Raw genomic sequence first — 24,857 nt, forward strand, 5'->3', positions numbered from 1 at the left:
CCAATGTCATGATGTCATGGCATAAAGTATGAAACTTAAATAAAACATGACATATAAATAACCTAAGCATTATCATGACATTTTAAATGATCATAAAATAAATATGATGTCATGACATGACATATGACAAACAATATATGGCAAATAGCACATAAAGGTATAGAAAATACCTAATTCTAGCCTTAGTTTTCATTTTTGATAATTTTGACCATTTTGCCATAATTTCTATATTCCTAAGTGTAATAGACCTAAAATCATATCCTCAAGACTTTTAGATCACTATGTGCCAACTAGATTGATTCTAGAAAATTCCTCAAATGTGGTTGGCACATTCTAATCACCTTAGGAATAATATTCACTTTCATTTTCAAGGCTTGATTGCACCTTGAAAATTCCTAAAGTGCCACCTTTTGCCATGATTAGGTTAACTATCTATTCAAGTAAGGTTGGCACACCCTAACTCATCTAGCGTGATGAAATCACGCTCCTAGGAACCCAATACCTATTGGAGCTCATTGGGTTCACTAAGTATTCACTAGGGATGACTTCCCTAGCAACCCTTCTAATGACCCTCCTAGGCTTTGAAGCCTTGGTCATTTGGGACTCATCAAGATCAACTCTAGGGGTGACTCCCCTTGTGACCTTGGTGATGGTCTTCCTAGCCCTAGATTTTGTTCCATAATCGAATGGAACATTATGATAAGTGGGCTTGACCACTTAGGACTTAGGTTTGTGACCCAAACCTTTCTTGTCCTTGGACATTGGTTTTTGACCCTTAAACCCTAGAGTCAAATCCCCAAGAGCCTTTTCTAGAGAGTCAAGTCTTGACCTCAAGACTTGATTTTCTTTCTCTAATACCTCAAGTTTTAATTTATCATTTTTCTTTGAGGTATTCCTAAGCATATGTCTAGATGATTTGGGATTTCTACCTAGATTTTCCTTAGCCTTAGATAAGTTAATTCTAGGGTTGGCTTTCCTAGTGTTATCCTTATCTAGGCTCACATGTTTGGCACCTAAGCATGTGTATCGATTTCTATAATTAACATGATTATCATTCTTGACAATAGCAATAAGGCTACTAGCATGCATCCTACTAGAATTGCAAGAATGTGCCTTAGAGATTACCTTAGGGTTTGCCCTAGCTCCCCCTATACATGTGCTCGATCTCTTGTCCTTGTGAGATTGCCTCCCTCTCGGACATTGGCTCCAATAATGTCCCCTTCGCTTGCATTGGAAGCACACCACGTGCTCCTTGCCCTTGCGTGTTGGGACTCCGGCTTCCTTGACCTTTGGTGCCGGTGGAGTCTTTCTAACCCTCTTTGGACATTTACTCTTGTAATGTCCATACTCCCTACACTCAAAGCACATTATGTGTAATTTATTTGAAATTGAAATGCTTGAGTTACCTAGGGTTGAGGTGGGATGTATGCTTTCTTCTTCATCCCTTCCGGAGATAGAAGCTTCTTCCTCTTGCTCCATTCTTGAAGAAGAACTCTCCTCCTCTTCTTCCTTAGATGTTGAGTAGCCCTCAACTTCTAATTCCTCTTCTCCATGATGTGAGCTACTTGGCTCACTTGACTCCTCTTCATGGCTTGAAGTGGAGTTCCCCTCATGGAACTTAGCCAAGTTATTCCACAACTCCTTGGCATTGTTGTATCCATCTATCCTACACAATATATCGTTAGGTAATGAGAATTCAAATATTTTCATTACCTCGTCGTTGATTGTGGATTGGTGGATTTGCTCCTTCGTCCACTTCTTCTTCTCAAGAGGTTTTCCTTCTTTATCCATCGGAGGAGTGAAACCTAATTGTACACAAGTCCAATTTTCAATGTTAGTCATAAGGAAATACTTCATCCTTACCTTCCAATACGCGAAGTCATCGCGATCGTAGAAGGGTGGAATGGTGATGTCTTCTCCGAGTTGATCCATCTCTAGCTTGTGCTCCCTCGGGTGTTAATCCGATGAAGAGCAAACCTTGCTCTGATACCACTTGTTGGGATCTCTTCGTACGGCTAGAGAGGGGAGGTGTGAATAGCCGCCCCAAATTGCTCGTTTCTTCCTACAATTCGTTAGCGCAGCGGAAAAATAAACTAGAAACGAAAGGAAGAATATCAAACCTTAACACAGCGATGTACGAGGTTCGGAGATGATGCTCCTACTCCTCGGCGTGTCCGTAAGGTGGACGAACCCAATCAATCCGTCGGTGGATGAGTCCCCGGAAAACCGGCTAATAAAAACTCCTTCTGGGTGGAGAAACCTCGCCACACTTGTTTGCAACAGCAAACAGGAGTACAAGTACAAAGAATAAGCAAGAAATACAATAAGAATACACAAGCACTCTACCAATCTTGCTTTCTCGTCGACTGGAGTCCGGATGAAACAGCAGCTTCAAAAACCCTAACAGCAGCAGCTGTTCCAGTCGGGGAAGCTCACGTGAAGCTTTCGGAAGGAACTCAAACAGAGCTCTTATCACAGCCCACAAATCTTCAGCAGAAGAGAAGAAAGAAGAGCTAGCTAGCACCGAAGATGCCCTCGATCCTTTATACCTGTGAAGAAGAAACAGCGAAGAAACTAGCCGTTGCGTCGCAACGGCTAGAACCCTGATCGGTCTGTGGACCGATCAGGGAAGAAGCCTTCGCTTCTGTTCCGTCCCTGATCGGTCCACAGACCGATCAGGGAACTTCCTGATCGGTCTGGGGACCGATCAGGAGGCTGATCGGTCCCCGACCGATCAGCCCTCTGCGCCCGCCTGCTCGGCTTCGACGACCGATCGATCACCGATCGATCAGTTATCACACAAGATGCTATCGATATGCACGATCGGTCACCGCATCGATCGAATATTCAGATCACCGGATCGATCACCGATCGATCCACTCATGATTTTCGCCCAAACCAAGTCCAAACCAACATCCGTCAATCTTGACTGTTGGTACATTGCGCCTAGCATCCGGTCACCCTTGACCGGCTAGGACTCCCCAAGTGTCCGGTCAACCTTTGACCCACTTAGACTTTTCTCTCCGTACCAAGTATCCGGTCACTCCCTTGACCTACTTGATTTCCCATCACCGGATGTCCGATCACCCTTGATCCATCCGGATTTTCCCTCGCCCGGCTTCACTCACTGGACTTTCACCTAGCTTCACTCACTAGGGTTTTCACACCGCCTAACATCCCAGTTAGGACTTTCTCACCGCCTGCTTCACTCACCGGGACTTTCCACACCGCCTAACATCCCGCAGGACTTTCCCACCGCCTCGCTTCACTCACTGTGACTTTCCACACCGCCTAACATCCCAGCTAGGACTTCCCACCGCTCGGCTTCACTCACTAGGACTTTCCACACCGCCTAACATCCCAGTAGGACTTTCCCACTTGCCAAGCTCCCCGCTTGACTTTTCCCGCCAAGCTCCCTCGCTTGACTTTTTCCCAAGTCTCCATACTTGACTTTTCGCGTGCCAAGCTCCCTGGACTTTCTCCTGCCAAGTCTCCATACTTGGACTTTTCAGGTCAACCAGGTCAATCCTTGACCTAGGGTTGGACCAATAATCTCCCAACCATCTATTCTTGTCTCACATCAAGAATAGAACTCTCTCACGAGTGTCAAACATCAACATGCAACTCAACTAGGTCAACCTTGACCTAAGGTTGCACCGACAATCTTCCCAAGTCAAACATCAAAATACAACTCGAGTCAAGTCACCTCGAGTCGGGTCAACCAGGTCAACCTTGACCTAAGGTTGCACCAACAAGTATGACTTACATGTCTATATGTGATGTTTTAGCATTTTCAGCATTATCATTGGCATGTATTTCGAATAGCATCTTTTGAAAGCATGATTTCTTCGAATGCATGTTTTTGTGAGGTAGATGGTTCCTTACTAAGTTCCCAAGCTTATAGTTTCTTTTTCCTTATACTGCAGATAAAGGCAAAGGAAAGATAGATTAGCGGAGATTGGAGGACAATGCGATGTGATGTGTATGCGAAGGAACCTGGAATAAAGACCCTTGGGGAGTAGCCCATTTAAAGACTTTGTATTTCTGTTTTTAGATACTTTCTTCACTCTTAGGATGTTAAGTATCATGAATTGTGATTCTATGAATTATGTCATGCGTAGACTGTTAGTTGTCTTGCTGATAGATAGTAAAATATGTATAAAGTCATGTCTAGTAGTATTGTTTCATAGTTTAGTGATTTCTGAAGGTTCTGAATGAGTTTGGGTGGGTTTCTGCTGAAATCAGAACCCCAATCGATCAGCCGATCGATTGAGGAATCCTCAATCAATCAGCCGATCGATTGGGAGAAACTCCCCGTGCATAGAATGCTATTGAATCGATCAGCTGATCGATTGAGGAATCCTCGATCGATCAGTCGATCGATTGAGACGCGACTTCCGCGTACAGAGAGTTGTTGAATCGATCAGCTGATCGATTGACCATGGATCGATCAGCCGATCGATCGGGAACTTACTTCCTGCGAACAGAGAGCCTATGAATCGATCATCGGATTGATTGGTCAGGCTGGATCGATCAGCCGATCGATCCAGAATTGATCCCGTGCACAGTAGCCTGTTGAATCGATCAGACCCCTCCAATCGATCAGCCGATCGATTGGAATGTCTGATTTCAACTAAAAATGTCTAAGTTCAGCTTTTTGATCAAATAGAAAGTTAGTCTCCCTTCTTTAGCATATGTACAACTTCAGAAGTGTATTCTGAATATAAATTTCAGATTTTATAGCAAATAGTGATGAGACTTTAATTAGTTCAGCATTTCCGCACCTGGACATTTATCGATAGTCCAGTTCAGTTTAGCATAATGTAACCCCCGGCCTTACAGCTTAGTTAGTAGAAGGCGGGTCATTACAATGATCTACCGAGATGAGAACCACCAAAGCTCCTTCTTCTCCTTGCAAGATTCGGCCACCACAAGTACTCCAAAAATAGATGTGGTTCAGCCACCACCACCAAGCTCCAAGGGATGATTCCTTTCTCTCCTTCTTCTCCAAGCTAGAATCCGGCCACCTTCAAGCTCCATGAGATTATAAGGTCCGGCCAATGAAGAAGAAAGAAAGGAAGTAGGAAAAAACAATAGGGCTGGCCACCACCATGGAGGAAAAGAGAGGAAGAAAAATAAAATAGAGTCGTTCCTTTGAAGGCACCTCTACCTTCTCTTTTATAATCCTCGGCCTTGACAAATAAGGAAAGTTTAATCAAACTTTCTTATTTTCTTTGCCATGAAAAAGAAATAATTAATTGATAAAATCAATTTTCTTTTCTCTTATTAAAGTGGTCGGCCACAAAGAATTCTCCATCAAGGAAAGTTTTTATTCACAAGAATTAAAACTTCCTAATTTGTTTCCGGAAATTTTTAATAAAAATTTCTCTAATAATTTTTCCCTTCAAGGTGGATTATAAAAAGAAATTTTATAAATTAAAATATTTCTTTTAAACATGTGGATGATTTCCAAAAAGGAAAGTTATTTCTAAAATTAAAATCTCCTTTCAATCTACAAATAAGGAAAGATATTTATTCTTTTCTTAATCTTTTATAGAAACTTATAAAAGGAAATATTTAATTTTTAAACTCTCTTTTAAATCATGAACATGGTTACAAAAAAGGAAAGTTTTCTTAAAATTAAAATCCACCTTTCAATCTACAAATAAGGAAATATTTCAAATCTTTTTTTAATCTTTTGTAGAAAGCTATAAAAAGAAAGATTTAAATTTTAAACTCTCTTTTAAAACCATGTTATCCACATAAGAAAAAATTTAAATAAAATCTCTTTTATATTATATGTGGGCGGTCACACCTAGCTTGGACTCCAAGCTAGGGTCGGCCACTAATCTTGGCTCAATCCTTGGGTCTTGGCCGGCCCTAGCTTGGGTTCCAAGCTAGCTTGGCCAGCCACCAAAGAGTGGGTAAGAAGGTGGGTATAGGTGGGTATAATTCTCTACATACAAGAGGCTACGATAGGGACCGAGAGGAGGGATTGGTTTTGGTCTCCCGATGAAAATAAGCTTCCCGTGTTCGTTCCGAACACACAACTTAATTTCATCAATAATAATTCATGCCACTAAAGAATTATTATTGAACTACCGCACCAATCCAAATTATATTTTGGGCTCCTTCTTATTATGAGTGTATTAGTCTTCCTGTGTTTAAGATGTCAAATGTCCACTAATTAAATGAGTTACTGACAACTCACTTAATTAATATCTTAGTCCAAGAGTAGTATCATTTAACCTCATCATCATGTCAGACTAAGTCCACCTGCAGGATTTAACATGATAATCCTTATGAGCTCCTCTTGGGGTCATTCTCAACCTAGATTACTAGGACACAGTTTCCTTCTATAATCAACAACATACACTATAAGTAATATCATTTCCCAACTTATCAGGCTTATTGATTTATCGAGCAAAATCTCACCCATTGATAAGTCAAAGAAATAGATACTAAATATATGTGTTTGTTATTATATTAGGATTAAGAGCACACACTTCCATAATAACTAAGGTCTAGTTCTTTTATCAAGTCAGTATAAAAAGAACTTACCTAAAATGGTCCTACTCAATACACTTAGAGTGTACTAGTGTAATTTATTAGTCAAGATAAACTAATCCCTAATCACACTACGACTTTATCGACGGCTTGTTCCTTTCCATCTCGGTCGTGAGTAACTGTTTATAATTTATAAGGAACTGATAATATGATCTTCTGTGTGTGACACCACACACCATATTTAAAATTTTTAAAACTTTCCCTTTTAACCATCCTCATAGTTTTAAAAAAGGGAGTTTTAAATTTGAAACTTTCTTTTTTTGTAACTATGTTAAAAAAGGAAATTTTAAATGAGAAGTTTTAAATCTTCAAACTTGTTTTAAAATTTTCCTTTTTTAAAACATCCACGTTAGGAAATTAAAAGAGAGCTTGTAAAATTTTATAAGAGCTTTCCTTCTTTGCTTATAAAATTTTTACAAGATTCTTTTTTCTTTTAAGGGTCGGCCACCCTTGCTTGGTGTCCAAGCAAGGGGCCGGCCATTAAATCAATTAAGAGGAGAAAAAGAATTGAAAAGGAGGAATGGAAAACAAGAGGAAGATTTTAATTTTTTATAAAAATCTTTCCTTATTTGCCTTAGGCAAGTATTATAAAAGAAGGGGAGGAGATACATCATAATGCATCAATTCTTATTCTCTTTCTTGTGTTCTCTCTTGTGGTCGACCCTTTCCCTTTCCTCTTGATCTCTTTTGTTCCTTGGTGGTGGTTGTGGCCGAATCTTAGAGAAGGAGGAGGAGCTTTTGGGTGGTGTTCATCTTGGAAGATCGTCGCCCACACGACGTCCAAGAGGAGGTGAGGAATACGGCAGAAGATCAAGAGGTCGTTGCATACAAAGAAAGGTATAACTAGTAATTATTTTCCACATCATGCTAGTTTTTCTTTGTATAAATTCCAAACACAAGAGGCATATGATTCTAGATTTTCATATTTGTAATTCGAAGTTGTGTTTCTTTTATTTTATTTTGATCTTGTGATTCGATTGTTCCTTTTGGTTAAACCTAGAGTTATATAAGGAAATTAAATATTAGATTTCTTTGAAAGGATTTGTCTAGACGATGGTGGATGTTCTCATACCCAAGAAGGACTAATGCCTCACCATGCAGTCCTGGAAGCCAATTTTAGAAATTAATATTTAATTGAATTTATAACATATGTGTATTTAGATCAATAATGTTAAGCATCGTTTGCGATCCAAGTCTAAACCATTAAGAACAGATAAGTTAAATTTGGAATCAATAATGTTAAGTTCCGTTTGCGATTCCTAATTTAATTTCTAAATAACACAATAGGTTGTTAGGAAAGGTTCGACACTTGTATAAAATTTTTGTATAATGGAACTGGTACGATCTTCCTAGGACCAACCAACATATACACACTAGGTGTTGGTAGATAACACCGCTAAACTTGTTTCAACTACTAGAAAATAAAATATACCTTTATTGTTCTCTCTCCTACGAGGACAGTCCGCCTTCCAATGTCCAGACTGCTTGCAGATGAAGCACTTGCCCTTTGGTTTCTTCACTCTAGCTTTTGGTCCAGTTCATAGAGATCTATTCACCTTCTTTGCTGGGCCAGTCTATTTCTTCTTCTTCTCGCCTTTTGACTTATATGTAGAAACATTTTCAGCAAAGTGAATCTGAGAACTATGACGAAATATACCTTTTGCTGCCTGAAGTTCTGTCAGAAGTTCCGCCAACGCATAAGCCCTTTTGTTCATGTTATAGTTCAGGCGGAACTGCTCAAAACTTCTGGGTAGCGTTTGGAGAATAATATCGATCTGGGTTTCCCCATCGATTGCAGCTCCAAGGATTTGTATTTCGTTCAAATAAGCCATCATCTTTAGGATATGATCTCTTACGGGTGTACCCTCTGACATGGTGGCTGTCATTAATTTTCTCATTGCTTCTTGCCTAGCAGCCCGATCCTGGTGTCCGAAGAGATCCTTGAGATTGTTCATTATGTCATAAGCAGTTGGTAAATCCTGATGCTGATGTTGCAGCACATTTGACATTGAAGCCAAGATGTAACACCGTGTCATCTCATCTGCCTTTACCCATTTCTTATGATACTCAATCTCCTCTTCACTAGAATCACTATTAGGCGCATTAGGGCAGACCTCTAACAGTACAAACTTATAACCTTCAGCAGTTAAGACAATGTCTAGGTTTCTTTACCAATCTATGTAGTTGGGACCAGTAAGTTGTTCTCTTTTAGAATAATAGCCAGTGGGTTGAAAGTCATCCTAAGAATCACAAAATAAACTTTTGGTCAAGACTCTAAATTTAGAATAATATTGATTCCTCAAACAATATTATTTAAATTTACCAACACCTCAAAACACCATGAATTTTGTATGTCACGTTAGTGTGGACGTATACAAATTCAACATTTGTAAGAGGAGGTTTTACCCATTAATTTTATTATCTTGTCATCCTAACTTTATGACAAATAAAATTAATAGTTGGTTTTCCTTTGGTCACACAAATAATAGCAGTGACTCCGTTGGGGAGGATAATATTAAATGCGCCTAAATGTATACCATTACTTGATACTCAGTCCATTAAATAGGATTATGACCCTTCAGTTGGAGAAGATCACACGCTTCTAAATAATTTCCTATAACCATCCATAAAGGAAGTTTGATCTAGTGATCCGTAAACAAACTCATCCGTTGTGGAGAGAGGCACTCAGAGACAACACGCAAGTTTGTTGCATCACTTACAAACCACTAATGGAGACCGTGGAATTTATTTAAAATCCCTCTTCCACTTAGTTATTTAAGGTGAGGAATTTTTTTCATGCAAGCACACATCACATGCACACACACATCACAGTAAATAAAAGCAATAAATATGGAAATTAATTTTCCAACTATTATGGCTTCTTCCATCACTGTCCTCCGTGTGCTGCCAGCCCTAGGGTTCATGTCGTTGGGTCCATCGAGCTTCCTTTTCTGTTGCGCCTCTAGTCCTTCAATAATACCACGCCTTGCAAGGATACAATCCGCGATAAAAATAGAATTTTACATATATCGATCCTATATTCCACAAGGGAATGTACATGAAGTCTAGATCGAATAAAAAAGTAAAATCCTAGGGCTAATACAGCTCTTGCTGTATTTAATATATACAATCATGCACAAACATAAAAATGCCCTTGACATGTCCAATGGTCCAATCACACACAATCACAATAAGTCATAATAGTTGGAGCCTGCAACCACAGAGTTAGCATATCCTACTATTATCCTACCTAAATTATGTATGATATATGCAAAATTAAACTGAAAACCAAACACACAGAGGCAAACCCTAGCTCTAATACCAATTGTAGGTTGCTACTCGGAATATCGTACTAGTTTCCTTGTACAATAATTTTGTACAAGTCCTGAACCTTTCCTAACAACTTATTATGTTCTTTAGAAATTAAATTTGGAATCGCAAACAGAACTTAACATTATTGATTCCAAATTCAACTTATCTGTTCTTAGTGGTTTAGACTTGGATCGCAAACGATACTTAACATTATTGATCCAAATCCACCCATGTTACAAATTCGATTAAATATTTATTTCAGAGATCGACTTCCAGGTTAAACATGACGAGGCACTAGGCCTTCTTGGTTATGGGAGCATCCACCACTTCCTAGACAAAGTCTTTCAATGAAATTCAATATTTAATCTCTTTATAGTAACCCTAGGTTTAACCTTAAGAACAATCAAATCACAAGATCGAAAAACAAAAGAAACACAAAATCAAATCGTAAATTCGAAACCTAGAATCGTAAGCCTCTTGTGTTTGGTATTTCAAAATTCATACAAAGAAAACTAGTATGATGCGGAATAATACTACTAGTTATACCTTTCTTTGTAAGCAACAACCTCTTGATCTTCTATTGTATTCCTCTTATTTTCTTGGACGTCGTGTGGGTGACGATCTACCAAGAAGAAAACCACCAAAGCCCTCCTTGCTTCCAAGTTTCGGCCACCACCACAATGCTCCAAGGGATGCTAGAAAACAATGCCTCCTTCCTCTACTTCTTCACCTCCAAGCTACCGGCCACCAAGTGCTCCACAAAGGAAGATGTCGCCGGCAACAATGAAGAAGAGAAAGAGAAGAGATAGGGTCGGCCACCAAGGATAGAGAGGAACAATAGAATAGGTTGTGTGTCTCATGAAGGCACCCTCTCCCCCTCTTTTATATTCCTTGGTGAATCCAAAAAGGGAAAGTTTTATAACAAAAATAAAACTTCCTTTAATTACTCTTTATTGGCCGGCCACCTCTTGTAAAACCAAACAAGGAAAGATTTTAAACAAAAAATAAAATCTCTCTTTTATAAATCTCTTTTGTGGTTGCCTATAAAAGGAACGTTTTATAAATTAAAATCTCTCTCTTTTAAATCCTTTTATGGATATCTATAAAAGATAAGAGATAAAAATAAAACTCCTTTCATATCATGGTTACAAAAAGGAAAATTTTGTCAAAAAATTAAAATCTTTCTTTCACATTATAGATAACTATAAATAATGAAAGATATCTAAACTCTCTTTTAATCCTTTGTAGAAAATCTATAAAAGGAAATATTTTAAAATTTAAAACTCTCTTTTAAAATCATGTGGATTAAAACATAAAAGGAAAGATTTTATCAAAATTTTATTTTTAATAAAATCCCTCTTCCCTTTTCACACTTGGCCGACCCCTTGCTTGGGCACCAAGCAAGGCTTGGTCGGCCCTAGCTCAAGCACCAAGCTTGGCTTGGCCAGCCCCTTGCTTGGGCTCCAAGCAAGGATAGGGGTCGGCCCTTAGCATGGGCTAAGAGGCTAGACTTTGGGTGGATATAAGGCTATATATAAGAGGCTACAATAGGGATCGAGAGGAGAAATTGGTTATGGTCTCCCGATGAACTTGAGCTTCCCATGTTTGTCCCAAACACCCAACTCAAGTTCATCAATAATAACTCATACCACTAAAGAGCTATTATTAAACGACCGCGTCAATTCCAAATTACATTTGGGCTCCTTCTTATCATGAGTGTGTTAATCTCCCAGTGTTTAAGATATAGAATGTCCACTAATTAAATGAGTTACTGACAACTCACTTAATTAATATCTAGCTCCAAGAGTAGTACCACTCAACCTTATCGTCATGTCGGACTAAATCCAACTGCAGGGTTTACATGACAATCCTTATGAGCTCCTCTTGGGGACATCATCAACCTAAATTCCTAGGACACAGTTTCCTTCTATAATCAACAACACACACTATAAATAATATTATTTCCCAACTTATCGGGCCTATTGATTTATCAAACTAAATCGCACCCTTTGATAAATTAAAGAAATAAATATTAAGTATATGTGCTTGTTATTATATTAGAATTAAGAGCACACACTTCCATAATAACAGAGTTCTTGTTCTTTTATTTAGTCAGTATAAAAAAGAAACTATCTCAAATGGTCCTGCTCAATACACTCAGAGTGTACTAGTGTAATTTTATAATCAAGATAAACTAATATCAAATTACACTACGACTATTCCAATGATTTGTTCCTATCCATCTTAGTCGTGAGCTTTTGTTTATAATTTATAAGAAACTGATAACATGATCTTCTGTGTGTGACACCACACACTAGGTTATCTACAATATAAATTAATTGAACAGCTACACTTAACATATAATTGTAGACATTTGGCCAATGTGATTCTTTATTTCAAAAATAAATGTTTACAAAAAGCTTGGCTTTTAGTATACACTCTAACAATCTCCCACTTATACTAAAAGACTATGCTGTCATAAACGCTGCCATACATCTGATTCTCATTCCTTCAACATACCGATCAAAAGCTTTCGCCGGAAGGGCCTTAGTGAAAGGATCTTCCAGGTTATTCGCTGATGCAATCTTGGCGACAACAACTTCTCCTCTCTTTACGATGTCTCGTATCAGGTGGTACTTGCGCTCTATGTGTTTACTCGCCTTATGGGCTCGTGGTTCCTTCGAGTTTGCTACTGCACCGCTATTATCACAATAAATTGTGATGATTTTGGGCAAACCATGAATCACATCTAAGTCCATTAGGAAGTTCCTAAGCCATACAACTTCTTTGGCTGCCTCAGAGACTGCTACATATTCAGCTTCCATGGTTGAGTCTGAAACGCATTTCTGCTTAACAATCCTCCATGCAATGGCTCCACCTCCTAAAGTAAACACATAGCCTGATGTAGACTTACTATTGTCCCTATCTGATTGGAAGTCAGAATCTGTGTAACCCATAAGGAGCAAATCATCTGCTTGGTGAACTAGTATATAATCTCTAGTCCTTCTTAGGTACTTCAATATATGCTTTACAACAGTCCAATGTCCTTGTCCAGGGTTACTTTGATATCTGTTAATCATGCCCATGGTAAAACAGATATCCGGTCTCGTACACAGCATAGCGTACATTAGGCTTCCGACAGCCGAAGCATAAGGAACTGCCTTCATGTCCTCTATGTCCTTTGATGTCCTCGGAGACATCTCTTTAGATAAAGATACTCCATGCCTAAAAGGTAGAAAACCTTTCTTGGAGTCTTGCATACTAAAACGAGCAAGGATTGTATCGATATACGAAGCTTGGGACTAGCACATCATCCTTTTCTTGTGATCCCTTATTACTTTGATCCCAAGAATATGTGCGCATTCTCCTAAGTCTTCATATCGAATTGCTTGGACAACTATACCCTTACTTCCGACAACACTTTGATATTGTTTCCAACTAACAAAATGTCATCTACGTATAGTATAAGAAATACACCACGTTTCCATCACACTTCTTGTATACACAAGACTCATCCAGACACTGAATAAATCCATATGACTGGATTACTTCATTAAATCGGATGTTCCAAGATCTTGAAGCTTGCTTCAGCCCATAAATAGACCGATTTAGCTTGCACACTAGATGCTCTTTGCCTTTTTCAATGAACCCCTCTAGTTGCTTTATATGGATGTTTTCTTCAAGACTTCCGTTAAGGAAAGTTGTCTTGACATCCATTTGTCAAACCTCATAATTCATATGAGCGGCAATAGATAAGAGTATCCGGATCGACTTAAGCATGGCTACCGACGAAAAAGTTTCGTCATAATCGATACCCTCTTTCTAAGTGTATCCTTTCGCAACAAGTCTTGCTTTGAAGGTTTCTACCTTCTCATCTGTCCCTCTTTCCTTCTGTAGATCCACTTATATCCAATAGCTTTTACACTATTTGATGGTTCCACAAACTCCCAGACTTTGTTAGAATACATAAATTCTATTTCAGAGTTCATCGCTCTTTGCCAAGACACTGCATCTTTATCTTGGAGTGCTTCGTCATATGTCTGGGGATCAGGTTCATGTTTATCAGGAATCATGTCCGAAGACTCTCCCAAAAACATGAATCTTTCATGTTGCCTCACAACCCTCCCACTATGACGAGGCACTGTCTGTGGTTGTGTATCATTTGTGATGCGTGTTGCAGTTTCTTGTGATATTCATCTTGTACTGTTGGTATTAGACTAGACGTGCCCTCTCTAATTTCTTCTAGAATAATTTCACTCATGGGCTTATGGTTCATTACATAATCTTCCTCTAAAAATCGAGCATTGGTGCTAACAATGATCTTCTGATTTTTAGGATTATAGGGGGCTGCTTGGTTCAATAAGGGGAATGAGAATGTGAATGAGAATGATATTAGTGGGGAATGATAATGGGTATCATTAATTTAATGGGGTTGCTTGGTTTAGTAAGGGGAATGAGTATCATTAGTAATGGGAGGCTTTTTCAAGGAATGAGTTTCAAACCACTGGTTTTAGTGGGGAATGAATGATTGCTAACAAATAAGGAATGAAACCCTTGTGAAAAAATGAAACCCTCAAACCAAGCACCTATATTTCATTCCTTTCCCATTCCCTATTTATTAAACCCTCTAAACAAGCAGCCCCTAAAACAAACCTCCTTTCGTTCTCTTAGGATATCCCATAAACAAACAAACTTATGTACGTGATTCCAACTTGTCAGTATCTCCTTTCAACACATGTGCTGGACTACCCCATATCCGGATATGACTCAGACTAGGCTTACGCCCATTTCACAATTCCATGGGAGTAGAGGGTACTGATTTAGAGGGTACCATATTCAGAATGTACACTGCTGTTTCCAGGGCATATCCCCAAAACAAATTTGGTAATTCTGAATAACTCATCATCTATCTAACCATTTCCATAAGAGTCATATTCCTTCGTTCTGCCACACCATTCTATTGGGGTGTACCAGGTGCAGACAATTGGGATTAGATCCCGGCCTCTGATAAGTAATTTCTAAACTCTCAAAAGAGGTATTCGTCACCACGATCAGACCGTAGTGTCTTGATACTTTTACCATGACGTTTCTCCATATCAGCCTTATACTCTTTGAACTTATCAAAGCATTTAAACTTACGGCGCATCAAGTAAATGTACCCATATCTCGAATAGTCGTCTATGAAAGTGACAAAATATTCGAAACCACCTCTTGCATGGATAGACATTGGACCACACAAATCAGAATGAACCAATTCTAACACATTTTTGGCTATATACCCCTTGGCCTTAAAAGGTCTCTTGGTCATTTGACCTTCCAGGCAGGATTCATAAGTTGGAAAGTTTTCCAACACTAATGAACCCAAGAGTTCCTCGGCTATTAGCCTTTGAATCCTACTTAAGTTAATATGACCAAGCCTTAGATGCCAAAGATATGTTTGGTTCATTTCCGAATGTTCCTTTCTCTTATTAGAATTAGAAGATGTGTTATTAATTTCCATTTGTTGCTTTGTGGAAAAAATTGGATTTAAAGTATACAAATTGTCTACTAATGTACCAGAACAGATAATAACTCTATTCTTCTTAATAACTATTTTGTCATCAAAAGAAACAGAATGTCCATCAACAAATAATTTAGAAACTAAAATTAAATTCTTTATAAAAGTTTGTACATAAAGATAATTTTTTAAAACCAAAGTTCTATTCCTATCGAATGATAAGTAGACGCCTCCCACTGCAACAGACGCCACTTTTGTAGCATTGCCCATGTAGACGGTTATCTCTCCCTCATATAGTCGTTGGGTTTCCTGGAACCCCTGCATGTATTGCAGACATGATCAGTGGCTCCTGTATCTACACACCAGGTGTTGGTAGATAACACCGCTAAACATGTTTCAACTACTAGAGAATAAGATATACCCTTATTATTCTCTCTCCTACGAGGACAGTCCGCCTTCCAATGTCCAGACTGCTTGCAGATGAAGCACTTACCCTTTGGCTTCTTCACTCTAGCTTTTGGTCTAATACCTAGAGATCTATTCACCTTCTTTGTTGAGCCAGTCTGTTTCTTCTTCTTCTTGCCTTTCGACTTAGATGTAGAAACATTTTCAGCAAAGTGAATCTGAGAACTATGACGAAATATACCTTCTGCTGCCTGAAGTTCTGTCAGAAGTTCCGCCAACGCATAAGCCCTTTTGTTCATGTTATAGTTCAGGCGGAACTGCTCAAAACTTCTGGGTAGCGTTTGGAGAATAATATCGATCTAGGTTTCCCCATAGATTGCAGCTCCAAGGATTTGTATTTCGTTCAAATAAGCCATCATCTTTAGGATATGATCCCTTACGGGTGTACCCTCTGACATGGTGGCTGTCATTAATTTTCTCATTGCTTCTTGCCTAGCAGCCCGATCCTGGTGTCCGAAGAGATCCTTGAGATTGTTCATTATGTCATAAGCAGTTGGTAAATCCTGATGCTGATGTTGCAGCACATTTGACATTGAAGCCAAGATGTAACACCGTGTCATCTCATCTGCCTTTACCCATTTCTTATGATACTCAATCTCCTCTTCACTAGAATCACTATTAGGCGCATTAGGGCAGACCTCTAATAGTACAAACTTATAACCTTCAGCAGTTAAGACAATGTCTAGGTTTCTTTACCAATCTATGTAGTTGGAACCAGTAAGTTTGTTCTCTTTTAGAATAATAGCCAGTGGGTTTAAAGTCATCCTAAGAATCACAAAATAAATTTTTGGTCAAGACTCTAAATTTAGAATAATATTGATTCCTCAAACAATATTATTTAAATTTACCAACACCTCAAAACACCATGAATTTTGCATGTCACGTTAGTGTGGACATATACAAATTCAACATTTGTAAGAGGAGGTTTTACCCATTAATTTTATTATCTTGTCATCCTAACTTTATGACAAATAAAATTAATAGTTGATTTTCCTTTGGTCACACAAATAATAGCAGTGACTCCGTTGGGGAGGATACTATTAAATGCGTCTAAATGTATACCATTACTTAATACTTAGTCCATTAAATAAGATTGTGCCCCCTTCAGTTGGAGAAGATCACACGCTTCTAAATAATTTCCTATAACCATCCATAAAGGAAGTTTGATCTAGTGATCCGCAAACAAACTCATCCGTTGTGGAGGGAGACACTCAGAGCTAACACGCAAGTTTGTTGCATCACTTACAAACCAATAATGGAGACCGTAGAATTTATTTAAAATCCCTCTCCCACTTAGTTATTTAAGGTGAGAAATTTTTTTCATGCAAGCACACATCACATGCACACACACATCACAGTAAATAAAAGTAATAAATATGGAAATTAATTTTTCAACTATTATGGCTTCTTCCATCACTGTCCTCTGTGTGTTGTCAGCCCTAGGGTTCATGTCATCGGGTCCATCGAGCTTCCTTTTCTGCTGCGCCTCTGGTCCTTCAATAGTACCACGCCTTGCAAGGATACGATCCGCGACAAAAATAGAATTTTACATATATCGATCCTATATTCCACAAGGGAATGTACATGAAGTCTAGATCGAACAAAAAAGTAAAATCCTAGGGCTAATACAGCTCCTGCTGTATTTAATAAATACAATCATGCATACACATAAAAATGCCCTTAACATGTCCAAGAGTCCAATCACACACAATCACAATAAGTCATAATAGTTAGAGCCTGCAACCACATAGTTAGCATATCCTACTATATCCTACCTAAATTATATATGACATGTGCATAATTAAATTAAAAACCAAACACACATAGGCAAACCCTAGCTCTGATACCAATTGTTGGTTGCTATTCGAAATATCGTACCGGTTGAGCCAACTCCCATTCCGGCTCGAGATAATACACAGGATAGCCGACACTTAATGCGAAGCAGCAGAATGCCGAGGGAGACCGGATGGCTCATCTGAACGAAGTAAGATATGTTACTACATGGTCACCACATAGAAGAACCACGGAGAGCAACTGAGTGGAGGAGTCCCGGCTGAGCGGCTACCCAACTCGGCCCAACAGTGGGACTTGGCCATGGGCGGAACGGAGTTCCGGTCGAGCGTCTACCCCGCTCGGCCAAGTAACGGAACCACTGTAGTATCTCTCGACATCCTTTTGGGAGATAGTGCCGCAGACACGAGACATGGTTGATAGACGGATCGTACGACAAAAGCGTCTACTGTTGCGTCAGGGATATGCATGCCCTGTTAAGGTATGGTATCAGAGGTACTTTTCTGACAAGACTCTTTCATGGGACACATGGGAGAGCGTGCCCATGCCTTAAGAAGCACACACGCTGCCCACCAGGGCTCTATATAAAGGGGGTCCATCACTAGCAGAGGTACGCTTTATTCTTGAGTTTGACTGTTGCTACTGTTGCTTCGCTTTTCTCCACATTCCGGTGACTGACTTGAGCATCGGAGGGCCAACGCTGAGTTCCCCTTCCTTAGCCCTGCATTGACGTCATCTGTTTTGCAGAGCGGAGCGAAGTCCACATCCGGTCAGCGAAACCGCCACCTCCCAGCTTTCCAGCTTCACGCTTTCAGACAGGATCATTTTGGCACCGTCTGTAGGAACGCAACCTGCATCTGAACGAGAAGATGGAAGACGTTGGACGATTCACAACGGTGACGCTGACGCAAGAGGAGCTCGACATGATGATACAAACCCAAGCGGCGAAGATAGTGGAACAACAGCAACAACAGGCGCTGACCGAGCGCCGACAAGCACTGGAGCCCGCAGCCTCAGCTGCAGGTCGCTCGGCTGAGCAGGGTGACCGAACGGACCGAGTATCCATTTGGGGTAATAGCAAGAAGCTGGTTGACACGTATGGGGAAGCGCCAAATGCGCTCATCCCCTTCCACCGAGCATTGTTCATGACCCCATTGGAGGAACGGGGCCGAGCGGACAAAAATCGGGGGTCTTCCTCTGACAACACGCCTGTTCGGGACGCAAGGAAAGGGAAGGCACCCAGAGAGGATGACTTGCCCGAACGGATCTATGAACAATTTTCAAAGGAGATTTTGAATGACCCTCTGCCAAAATACTACACTCCCCTGGCGATTGAAGAGTACAACAGAACCACCGACTCAGACGACCACTTAGCCACATTTGAAAATGCAGTCACACTTCATCAGTACACCAATGACATTAAATGTCGGGTCTTCATCACCACTCTCTCCAGATCAGCACAACACTGGTTCAAGAGATTGCCGGATGGATCAATACATAGCTTCAAGGACTTCCGGACAGCATTCCTTCACCACTTGGCTAGCAATCGTCGCCACTAGAAGACGATCATGAACTTGTTCTCGCTCAAGCAAGGGCCCAAAGAAGCATTTAAAGCCTACATCCTGTTAGAGTGTATACTAAAAGTCTAGCTTTTGTAAACATTTATTTTTGAAATAAAAGAATCACATTGGTCAAATGTCTATATTTATTTGTTAAATATAGTTGTTCAATTAATTTATAAAGTAGATAACATGGTGTGCGGTGTCACACACAGAAGATCATGTTATCAGTTCTTTATAAATTATAAACAGTTGCTCACAACTAAGATGGAAAGGAACAAACCATCGGAATAGTCGTAGTGTAATTAAGTATTAGTTTATCTTGATTAATAAATTACACTGGTACACTCTAAGTGTATTGAGTAGGACCATTTTAGGTAAGTTCTTTTTGTATTGACTTAATAAAAGAACTAGACCTAAGTTATTATGGAAGTGTGTGCTCTTAATCCTAATATAATAACAAGCACATATATTTAATATTTATTTCTTTGACTTATCAAAGGGAGAGATTTAGCTCGATAAATCAATATACCCGATAAGTTGGAAAATGATATTACTTATAGTGTATGTTGTTGATTATAGAAGGAAATTGTGTCCTAGGAATCTAGGTTGATGATGTCCCCAAGAGGAGCTCATAAGGATTGTCATGTAAACCCTGCAGTTGGACTTAGTCCGACATGACGATAAGGTTGAGTGGTACTACTCTTGGAGCTAGATATTAATTAAGTGAGTTGTCAGTAACTTACTTAATTAGTGGGCATTCGTAATCTTGAACACAAGGAGACTAACACACTCATGATAAGAAGGAGCCCATAATGTAATTTGGGATTGGTGCGGTAGTGCGATAATAACTCTCTAGTGGAATGAGTTATTATCGATGAACTTGAGTTGTGTGTTCGGGGCGAACACGGGATACTCAAGCTCATCGGAAGGCCAAAACCAATTTCTCCTCTAGGTCTCTGTCGTAGCCTCATTAAAGTCTTAAGTCCATCCAAATATAAGCCCATCTTGGTGTCCAAGAAGGGGGTCGGTCCATTGCTTGGTGACCAAGCAATGGTCGGCCACATCCTCTTCTATAGGGGTCGACCCTATTGCTTGGTGATCAAGCTAGTAGGGGTCGGCCACAATATTTCAAACAAGGAGGGGTGTTTTGAATTTTTAAAATCTTCTATTTGTAGAAAACTATAAGTTTTAAAAGAGATATTTTAATTTCAAAAACATTCCTTATTTGAATTAGGCCACATGTTTTAAAAGAAAGTTTAAAAGTTTTTAAAACTTTCCTTTTTTAACCATCCTCATGGTTTAAGAAAAAAAAGGAAAATAAGTTTTAAAATTTAAATTTTCTATCACCATGTTAAAAAAGGAAATTTTATACGAGAAGTTTTAAATTTTAAAACATGGTTTTAATTTTTAGAACTTTCCTTTTTTAACTCCTACTTTAGGAAAGAGAGCTTGTAAAATTTTATAAGAGTTTTTCTTCTTGTAAAATTTTATAAAAAATAAAATTTCTTTCCTCTTATGGGGGTCGGCCACCCTTGCTTGGTGCCCAAGCAAGGTGGCCAACCATGTTTAAAAAAAATAAAATCATCATCAATTAATTTTGGTGATTGATTCAATCAAGAGGAAAGAAAAGGAAAAATAAAAGGAAAAATGAAAAAATTTTGAAAGATTTTAATTTTTGTAAAAATTCTTCCCTTATTTACCTTGGGCAAGTATTATAAAAGAAGGGGTGAGGAGGCTTCATTAGAAACAATTCTTATTCTCTTGCTTGGAGATCATCAAGTGGTCGACCCTCCCTCTCCCCCTCTCTTTTCCCTTTTGCTCTCTTCTCATTGGTGGTGGTGGTGGCCGATTTTAGAAGAAGAGGAAGGAAGCTTTTGGGTGGTGTTCATCTTGGAAGATCGTCGCCCACACGACATCCAAGGCGAGGCGAGGAATACGGCAGAAGATCTCGAGGTCATCAGCTTGCAAAAAGAAGGTATAACTAGTAATTTTCTTCCGCATCATACTAGTTATTTTCTTTGTAAGAATTCCAAACACAAGATGCATTAGATCTAGCTTTTCAAATTAGTTTTTCGAGTTTGTGTTTTCTTCTTTTTCGAATTTGTGATTCGATTGTTCTTTTTGGTTAACCTAGAGTTATTTAAGGAAATTAAATATTAGCTTTCCTTAAAAGGCTTTGTCTAGGCGGTGGTGGTTGCTCTTATATCCAAGAAGGTCATGTGCCTCGTCATGCAGTCCTGGAAGCCAATTTTAGAAATTAATATTTAATGGAATTAATAACATAGGTGGATTTAAATCAATAATGTTAAGTTCCGCTTGCGATTCAAATCTAAACCATTAAAAACAGATAAGTTAAATTTGGAATCAATGATGTTAAGTTCCGTCTGTGATTCCTAATTTAACTTCTAAAGAACACAATAGGTTATTTAAGGAAATGTTCGACACTTATACAAAATTTTTACAGTGGAACCAGTACGTTTTCCTAGGACTAACCAACACATCCAATGCTTCAACCAGGTGACAATGAGCATCCCAGTGGTCTCCTCGGACATGGTAATGAACACCTTCACCCAAGAGCTCACCGAAGGAGAGTTCTTCCAATCGCTCATTCGGAAGCTGTTAAGAAACTTCAACCACTTGCAAAGGAAGGTAATAGAATACATAAACCTAGAGGAAGCCCAAGCGGCCAGAAGAAGGGAGGTGTCGATCGAAGCTGCAGCAACACCTAAGAGGAGACTGTCGAGCAGCCATCAGCCACCTAGGGGCAACCGATCGGGGAGATCACAATTGGACCACAAGCCCAGAACGCATGCCGTACAGTAGGTGGCAGCCGATCGACCAAAGGCTGCAAAAGGTAGGATGTGGACGCGAATGTTTTGCTCCATCCACCAGTCACCAACACACAATACCCAGGATTGCTACGACCTAACGCCGGTAGATAGTCGGCCGCTCCAAGGAGAACGTCGTTGTCAGCCACCATCTCTTGATCGGCGACACCGACGTCGATCAGCCGGGTGAAGGGAGAAAGAAAGGACGACGGCCAAGCCATGCTATCATCAATTTCAGAGGGACGATCAAGGTTCTGCCCAAGCCTCTGCCGAACGAAGAAAACCTTCAAATCGAGAGGAGGAAAACAGGAGCAACTCCGCTTGGGGAGAAATAGCATGATCGCTAGTGGGCTGACCGGAGTTGCTTCCGAACGGGCAAGGCGCACGCCTGGCGACCGGAGTTGCTTCCACGTCATTGGTTGCAGCAAGGAGGTGCGTGAGTAAATATAAATGTACCTGTATGAGTGCACGTATGTCTTTTGGATGCAGGGAAAATATGAATAAAACACAGAAGTTTTCCAGACTCTTGAGCCAATCGACAAAGTTAAAAGTCGAGCGGCGACTATAAACTCTTGTCTACACATTACAACCGTCAAGCGGCGACGTTAAACCCCAGTCTTCACCGACCGTCGAACGGTGACGTTAAACCCTAGTCTTCACCACAGTCAAGCAACGACCTTAAACTCTTGTCGTCATCAACGATCGAGCGGCAATCCTAAACCCTGGTCTTCGTCAACCGTCGAGCGACAACGTTAAACCCTGGTCTTCGTCAACAGTTGAGCGACGACCTTAAATCTCCGTCTACGTGTGTCAACGGTCGAGCAACAACCTTAAATACAAGTTCGCGTCTTCAACAGCCAAGCGGCGGCTATAAACTCGAGACCAACGAAAAACGGCTTATCCAAGTGAGTAGTACAACATTAATCGGTGGGCCACGGAGCCACACTTGAAAGTTTTTCGCTACGCAAGATGGTAAATTGTTCATAGTCCTACTCGACCCTGAGCGGCAATGCAAGGACAAACGGAAAATAAAACAAGGTAGCATCGAACGACGTGACATGAAGAAGTTATATCAAATAAAAATCTTCGCCGAACGGGCAACCATTCACTAACACTTGCATAGTTTTTACAAGGGCGGAAGGGCAACACAAAAAAAGAAAAGTACTCGGATCAAGCTCACTCGAGGTAGTCGAGCACGTCGTCGGGTAGTGACTTAGTTAACTTGTCCCGGCTGATCACCTTGCTCGTCAAGATGGTCGGAATATGACTGTCGTCCTTCATTTGGTCGAGTGTCCTATCAATCGCGAGGTTGACAAGGTGGAGCGCTCGATCAGTGACCTTGCCATTGAAGGTGTCCGAGCGGAAGTAGGCCCGCTTCATGAGCTCAAACCGGTGGACTCACCACCCTGGTAAGTCTCGAGGGCCGCTCGAGATGCCTCCAACTCCACCTTCAACTTGGCGTCGAGCTAGGCTTTCGTTGCAGACCGATCGGCCGACCTGCCTTCTCGCTCGGTGTTCAGCGAGGCCTCTGCCTTCTTCAAGTTCTGTACCAACACCCGAAACTCTTTATTCTTGATTTCCAGGTCTTTGATGGCCCGAAGCTTCCTGGTATTGGCCGAGTGGATCTTCGCCTCGAAGGAGGTGGCATGTTTATTAAGCCGAGCTAATTGAGTAGCTTGCTTGGCACTTTTGCCCCTCTCCGCTTCCAACAACTCGGAGCTCTTATTAGATCGGCCCTTAATTGGGCCAGTTCGGCGCTTATCTGTTCCACTTGCACCTATGAAACTGCTGATTGGCTGCTCGAAGTACGTAGTTGCTGGACTTCATGCTCCAAATAAGCGAACCTGTGGCACATGGCCAGACTCTCAACCCAGAACTGCAACAACAAGAAATGTCTAAGAGCCAAACGAATGAAAAATAAATATAAAAGCAACGTAGTGGACATTTGGGCGTCACTGTTAGCGAGCTCCCCTAGAGCGATAATCGCCGCACGGGCTCGGGCATCGGGCCATATCTGTGCAAGAGACCCTTGGATTCTTGTTTGGTGCTCGAGGGTGAGGGACGTTGGGTCGTCCGCGCTGCAGTATTCATCCGTCGACAAATGAATTATTGTCGTTATTTGCCTCTGGCTGCTCGGGCTAGAGGGGTCAGAAGTCGCCCTTCCGGAAGACCGGGATGCTGGAACCAGTCAAATGCGAGACACTTGTGTCACCGGCAAAGGTGATGGCATGAATGCGACCGGCGATGCGCAAATCGTCCCTTGAGGCAGCCCAGACAGAGATGGTGTCCGGTCGAATGATATGGACGCAGGGAGTTCCACGACTCCCTGCTCAAGAGACGGAAGGGAGGTCTCACCCCGCTCGGAGTAGGGTCGGGAGACTACCGGTGTCAGGGTCTGCAGGGCAGAAGTCGCAGACCGGGAGTAACCTTCTTCTTGGCGCCTTTTGTGCTATCGCAGGGGTTCGTCGGAGGTGGCTGACTTGGAAGCGATTGCGATCGGAACCATCAACGGTCTTTCGGGCGGAAGGTCTATTGTTGCAGCCGCCGCATCACTTGCAGCTGTTCGGCTTCCTCTAACTCCGCTTCCCAATACTTGTGTTCCCTCCTCTTCGCCGAGCTGATCTACGTGGGAGTCAACCGGTTGCAGGCCGCGGCTCTCCAACTCGGCCACGACCACAACGTTAATCTCTGCGTCGACGATCTTGCATTTGCCGATCAAATACGCTCGATTCGAGCTGCACAAAAAGAGGAAAAATCAATTAAATTCAAACCTAGATAAACTTAGAAAATCAATAACAGTAGAATGATCTACCACATCTAATATTTTTAACTAAA

This window comes from Zingiber officinale, chromosome 3B (genome assembly GCF_018446385.1).
Source record: "Zingiber officinale cultivar Zhangliang chromosome 3B, Zo_v1.1, whole genome shotgun sequence".
In the NCBI taxonomy this organism is placed as follows: Eukaryota; Viridiplantae; Streptophyta; class Magnoliopsida; order Zingiberales; family Zingiberaceae; genus Zingiber; species Zingiber officinale.